At 42.0% G+C, this 6,126-nt stretch overlaps 1 long non-coding RNA gene across 1 annotated transcript in view; it reads right to left on the bottom strand.

Annotated features, from left to right (window-relative positions):
* Positions 1-3,087: 3,087 nt before the first annotated feature.
* LOC119467860 overlaps positions 3,088-6,126 on the bottom strand; it is a 14,601-nt gene continuing 11,562 nt past the window's right edge. The window contains exons 2-3 of the long non-coding RNA XR_005196496.1: positions 3,431-3,811; positions 3,088-3,289 (exon numbers count right to left, since the gene is read on the bottom strand). This is a non-coding gene — a long non-coding RNA (uncharacterized LOC119467860). The remainder of the gene's footprint in view (positions 3,290-3,430; positions 3,812-6,126) is intronic.

The following is a 6,126-nucleotide window of genomic DNA, read 5'->3' as shown; positions in this document are numbered from 1 at the left end:
TAAGAATTACATCTTACCGAAGATTCCCTAGGGACTGGGCCCTCGGCTCCAGGCCTTACCCATGTAATCTGGACGTGGCAGGGCTTCTCCTAATCTCTTTGACAGGAGTCTTCCTGCTTCGATCAGGAGGAAGGGAAGGGGAATCTGAGCCTTAAGCCTGAATGTCCCTCTGCCACAGAGGTCATCTAGTTGGCCACCTCCTGCTGTGGAGACAGGTTCTTTCAGTCTATGAAACAAAGAGGACTTTTCTGCATCCACAGGGAGACTGCCCAGTTAGCCCCTCTCTGCTGCAACTCCTCCACCATTCAATAGACAGAGGACTTCAGGAGAACTTCTGAAACTCCAGTGTAAATAAGGTCAGGTGGAAAAACTGTGGAATAATAGCATCATCATCATCATTATAAAAAGATAGTAATAACATCTTAGGCCTGCTGCCTAGAGAGATTCAAATCAAGAACAATTACTTTATTTTTCTACTCTTTCCATTATATTTTTATTGTAGTATAATTTGCATTTAATGAACAGATTTTAAGTGTAACGTCGTTGAATTTTGTTTATTATTTTTTAGACTAACATAAAGTCAAATATATTTTAAAGTACAATAAAATCAAATGGTTATATTTTAACTAATATAAACATTTAGAGAGACAAATTTAATTATGATACATGTTATGGATTAAATGGTCATGCCCCTCCCCCAAATGCCTATGTTGACGCCCTAACCCCCAATGTGACAATATTTGGAGGTAAGGCCTTTACGGAGGTAATTAAGGTTAAATTAAGTCATAAGGGTGGGGCCCTAATCCAATAGTGATCGTGCCCTCATATAAAGAGGAAGAGACACCAAGAGCTCTCTCACTCTTCACATAAGCACAAAAAAAAAGATCAAAAAAGATGTTGTGTAAGGACACAGCAAAAGGGTTACCACATACATACCACAGTAAGAGGCCTCAGAATGAAATCTACCATGCCAGCATCTTGATCTTGAGCTTCCCAGCCCCCAAAACTGGGAAGAATAAGTGGTCATTGTTTACGACACCCAGTCTATAGTATTTTGATATAGCAGCTTGAGCAGACTAAAACAATATGTTTTGGGCTCAGTTTAATAGTTACACTTGATAATATATGTAGACAAACCATTTCTCCGTTTTTTTTTTTCTAATAGTGGCCTTTTACCTATACTCTTTTAATCAATAGGATGTTGATCCTGTGAGTTGTAAATGATTTTTAATGTTTTTAAAGTGGCACTATAAATTATTATATTTGCTTCTTTCTATCAGACACAGATCTTATAAATGTTTGAACAGATTGAATGTTTGCAAAGGTATTTTAGCTTAAATATGGATTTCTTTAAAGTCTGTCTGCAAATTGATTGTGTTTGCCAGTCGCCATTTCAACACTGTGGGTAGAAATACGATGAAAATGAGATTAAATCAAAAGGCAAGGCCGAATTCACTGTAAATTTTCAAAACTGCATGTAACCCTCCCAAGCAAATATAACCAGAAATTAATTCCATAGTATGCTATCTGGAATGATTTACAAATGAAATTGTGATTTCTATTTTAGCTCAAGCCAAAGCATTAGAGTCTAATTGCATGTATACTTAGCCACCGAATCAGACTTCAGGATGGCTTCTCTGAACACATATGTATGGAAAGTAGAAAGAATTGGGGAGGAAGTGAACTGGACCCGACGCCCACTCTCAGCCTTCCAGCCCGTGCCTCCTCTCTCTGCTGTCCAGCAGGACTGCCCCTAGGGTCCCTGAGGTCACCCTTGGCGACTGCGTTCTCCACTCCCTTCCCCAGGCTCCGGCCCTTTCCCCCCTCATTCTCTGCATCGAACCTTATCTGCCTGGTGCCGTCAGGCTCCAGCTTCCCATTAGGAAACCGATCTCTTCAGGATATGGATGTCACACTGGGGACAGCCCACCCATCCGACACATTTGTATTGAAACTATGCTTTTATAAAGATCATGTTTAAATGAAGGGATCATTTTGATGATGGCTGTTCCAGTCTTTGGTCTCTAGCTGTATTGGTTTCATGGATCCAACATTCATCTTTATCAAGTTGATTAATTTTCTCTCACAGGAATATAACATCACAATACTCCCTTAAGATTTAAGATAACTCAAAAAATCACCCTGGGTCATGGTAATACTAATGTCAGTAGAAAGCAATCTTTAACTATAAATTAAAACCTGTTAGCACTTTGAAATCTAAATAAAGCCATTCTTTTCCTATGTATTGTTAGTAGGTATTATCATAGAGTTCCTCAAGTTGCCCTTGAGCAGAACAGGAAATAAATTTCTCCCAATGAAAGAATATTAAAGATTTAATAACTGGCCTACTGTACCCCCCAAAGAGGCATTTCTCCTAAGGTTGAGCTTCCAAAAATGGGAATGTCCCAGAATGTATGGATTAAGAGAATTTCATCTGAGACACACACTTTTCTGGAGGAACCTGTAGCTCTTCCTTGTTGGCAACCCCAAGGCTGTGAATCCCAAGAGAGCCTCTGGTTCAGGACCGTTTTGTCGTGGAGAAGAGAATGTGATATAAGGAGAGCTGCACATCTCTCTATGGGGCAGTTAGACTCATCTCCAAAGACAGACATCAAATCCCTGTGGTGTCCAGCCCCGGGTCACACCATGCAAGGACGGCAGGTCTCACAGGTCTCTTCCCCACTGGGAAATCACAGGAATGCTGTGCCAGAAGGTGCTTCTTCCATGCTCACTCTGGAAGCCCGGCCCTTTCATCACTTTGCTATAAATCGAAATTCCCAGAAATTAGAATCTGCATCTGAAATTGCATTAGAATCACCACATAGGTTTGAATTCCAAAATGAGAGAAGAAATCGACTATACCTTTTCTTGGTCTCAGCATCTGAAACAGCTGCCTGCTGACTCATCGTGTAAACACTGGTTCATTACCTTCTTTCTGAAATCTGCCCATGTGCACCCAAAATTATTATTTTCTATGTTCAACCATGGGAGCAGGACAAGCTGAAAGGCTGCCAGGAGGGCCTCTGCCTTTCTCGATTTAAGTAAATACATCTGGCTTTGGGCAGGCTCTTCAGACCGACACACTCTCCAGACATAAATGTTATTTTATTAAGATATAGGGTGACATAAAAATATTTGTGTAATCAATATATCTTGTTCAGCTTTAAACTCTGGGACAGGTCTTCAAGTAATCTCATTTTCACAGATCAAGTAGACTAATCAGAAGTTTTGATGAAAGTTGGAGGAGACATCATGGTAATTTACACTAGATTCATATTATATCTACTTTCTGTATGCAAAGAAACAGAAATAAATTTGTACAAATCCTCCCCCATTCCCACAACTTAAACCACAGGAGACACCTTTAACTATATAATGTAATACCTCTAACAGGATGAGGACTGGCAGTACGTCCACCTTATTGACTTACCTTCAGTTTTTTGCCTGACTGAAGGGAATTCCTCATTAGAGTAGATGGCTATTCTTTGAAGTGATCCTCTTCTTGACACAGTTCATTTTAAATATCCTACTTTTCTTAATAGTTTTCAATGCAATCCACCATCAAAGGGAAAGAATTGATGAAAAGAAATAAAATGGAAACGTGGACCTGGGGAGAAGTGATTGAAGGTTCTTCCTTTAAGGGATTGGCTCCTTTTCTCTTATTACACTGTGAAACCTGAAAACATCTCTTGCAACTCTGGTCTCTGTCTTCAGGACATCTCAAGACGCACCACCTCCACAGTTCCTCCCTCCTAGATTATCCCATCCAGTCTGGCAAATGGAAAAAGGTTGAGATTCTTCCAGTGGGCAACTGAAAGGGACACTGAAGAAAGTAGATACAGTCCATGCCTAAAAAAGGACATAACTTCAGTTTGGAACAGGACTAATGGAAAGATCAATTAGACAATGCACAGAAAGGTAAGTAACGATCAATGCTGTTGTACCAGAAAACAAGCACAAAGGCTGAGGCTTTCCGGTGTTTGGGGAAACAGCCTCAATAAAAGGGATCTCAGGAATGGACTTATCCCTCTATCCTTCCTTCCATCCCTTCAACTGAGCTTTCACTGCATGTTGGGCACTGTACCAAAGGCCAGCAACTCAGAAATGAGGACACTTGGTTCCTACCCTTGTAGTCCAAGGTGCTGGTGGAGGGGGATGCAGAGGGGAGTTGTTGAGGGAAGACAAAAAGTCGTGCAGTGAATTGTACCAGAAGACGGAGTGTAGGCTGCTGAGGGGACAGAAAGGAGGAAGGAGACACGTACTCTGGGAGTTGAGGAAAGGCTGAATCCTGGATAGAGGTGGTGCCCAGGCAGAATCTGGAAAGATGAGTAATAATAAAAGCAAGCAGTACAAGAAGACATGGTCCGGGTGTGATGGTTCACGCCTATAATCCCAGCACTTTGGGAAGCTGAGGCAAGTGGATCACTTGAGGTAAGCAGTTTAAGATCAGCCTGGCCAATATGATGAAACCCCGTCTCCACTAAAAATACAAAAATTAGCCAGGCTGGTGGTGCGTGCCTGTAATCCCAGCTACTCAGGAGGCTGGAGCAGGAGAATCGCTTGAACCCAGGAGGCAGAGGTTGTAATGAGCTGAGATCGCGCCACTGCACTCCAGTCTGGGTGTCACAGGGAGACTTCATCTCGGAAAGAAAAAAAAAGATATGGCATTTGCTGCTGCCACCTGTACATGCACTTTCAGATGTATTAACTCACTTAATTCTTTCAAGACTCCGTGTGCAGATATCAGTATTATCCCCATTTCATGATGCACAGAGAGATCAAGAAACTTGTCCAAGTCACGCAGCTACCACGTGGCTGAGCTGGGGCTGAAACGCAGGCATTCAGTGGCAGTGTCCACATTCATAACTGTGATGCTAAGAGTTTGTCAGACAGGTGGGAAGCAACATTTCTGGAAGAGGGTCAGGGCCATAGATTTTGTGAAATGACAAGGCATGACATTCAGTGTCAGTAGAGCTTAAAGACCCAAGTTTTGGAAAGTAGAGGAGATCTGAACCTTAGACATAGCTTCTAGAAGTGGGCCAAGAGCACCCCAGTCACATGCACTGGTGACCAGGGGACTGACGGCCGTCAAATCAGCATGGTATGCTCTTTATTTCTCCCAAAGACTGAGGAGGGGAGAGGTTGAATGCTTTTTACTCATATCAGATAATTTTTAAATGTGGCTTTAGGTTATAGAATAGGGTGTAAAATTACCAGGACATTTTTCCTTGTTTCTTCTTCTATTTGATATACTATTTAAATTGTTTCTTTTTTTTTTTTGAGATGGAGTCTTGCTCCATTTCCCAGGCTGGAGTGCAGTGGAGGGATCTCGACTCACTGCAACCTTTGCCTACCGGGTTCAGGCAATTCTCCTAACTCAGCCTCCCTGAGTAACTGGGACCGCAGACACACGCCACCAGGCCTGGCTAATTTTCGTATCTTTTAGTAGAGACTAAACAAGGTTCCGCCATGTTGGTGAGGCTGGTCTCAAACTCCTGACCTCAGGTGATCCACCCGCCTCGGCCTCCCAAAGTGCTGGGATTATAGGCGTGAGCCACTGCGCCCGGCCAAATTGTTTCTTTAATATATTTACTTATACTAAATAAAACAACTCATGGTTATATAAATTATTTCTCTTCCTGAAATTCCTTCATGCTTTCTTGTCTGAGGCAATACCTCTGTCCATGCTCATACAATTAGATATTGATGCATCTGGGCAAAATTGGGGTGTTTTGCTGTTTATTTATACAGACATGGAAGCAGTGCACACTTCATTCCACAGCTTGCTTTGCTCACTTAATAACACATCATGGACAGCCCCTAACGTCGTCTGACTGAGAATCGCACAGCACTCCACACGGTCACTTTTGTATCATTCCCCTACAGACAGATGGTTTCCAGATTCTGCCTGCCCAAGCAAAGCTGAAACTAATACTTCTGTCTAAAACAAATACAGTTCTCCTTCCTCTGCGTTTAGGCTTTAAAAATTATACAGTGATTACTGGACTTGTTACCAAAGGCCCACTTATATCTTCAAGGGAAATGGCTCCGTAGAATTTGCTCCTAAAAGCAAGTGGTCTGTCCAGGCCTAAAATGTCAAATTGTGTGCAAGAGTCTCCTTTTTTT

This window comes from Cebus imitator, unplaced genomic scaffold (genome assembly GCF_001604975.1).
Source record: "Cebus imitator isolate Cc_AM_T3 unplaced genomic scaffold, Cebus_imitator-1.0 Scaffold341, whole genome shotgun sequence".
NCBI classification, from domain to species: domain Eukaryota; kingdom Metazoa; phylum Chordata; class Mammalia; order Primates; family Cebidae; genus Cebus; species Cebus imitator.
Note: the sequence above shows the minus strand (reverse complement) of the source record. Positions and strands in the feature narration are given on the sequence as shown.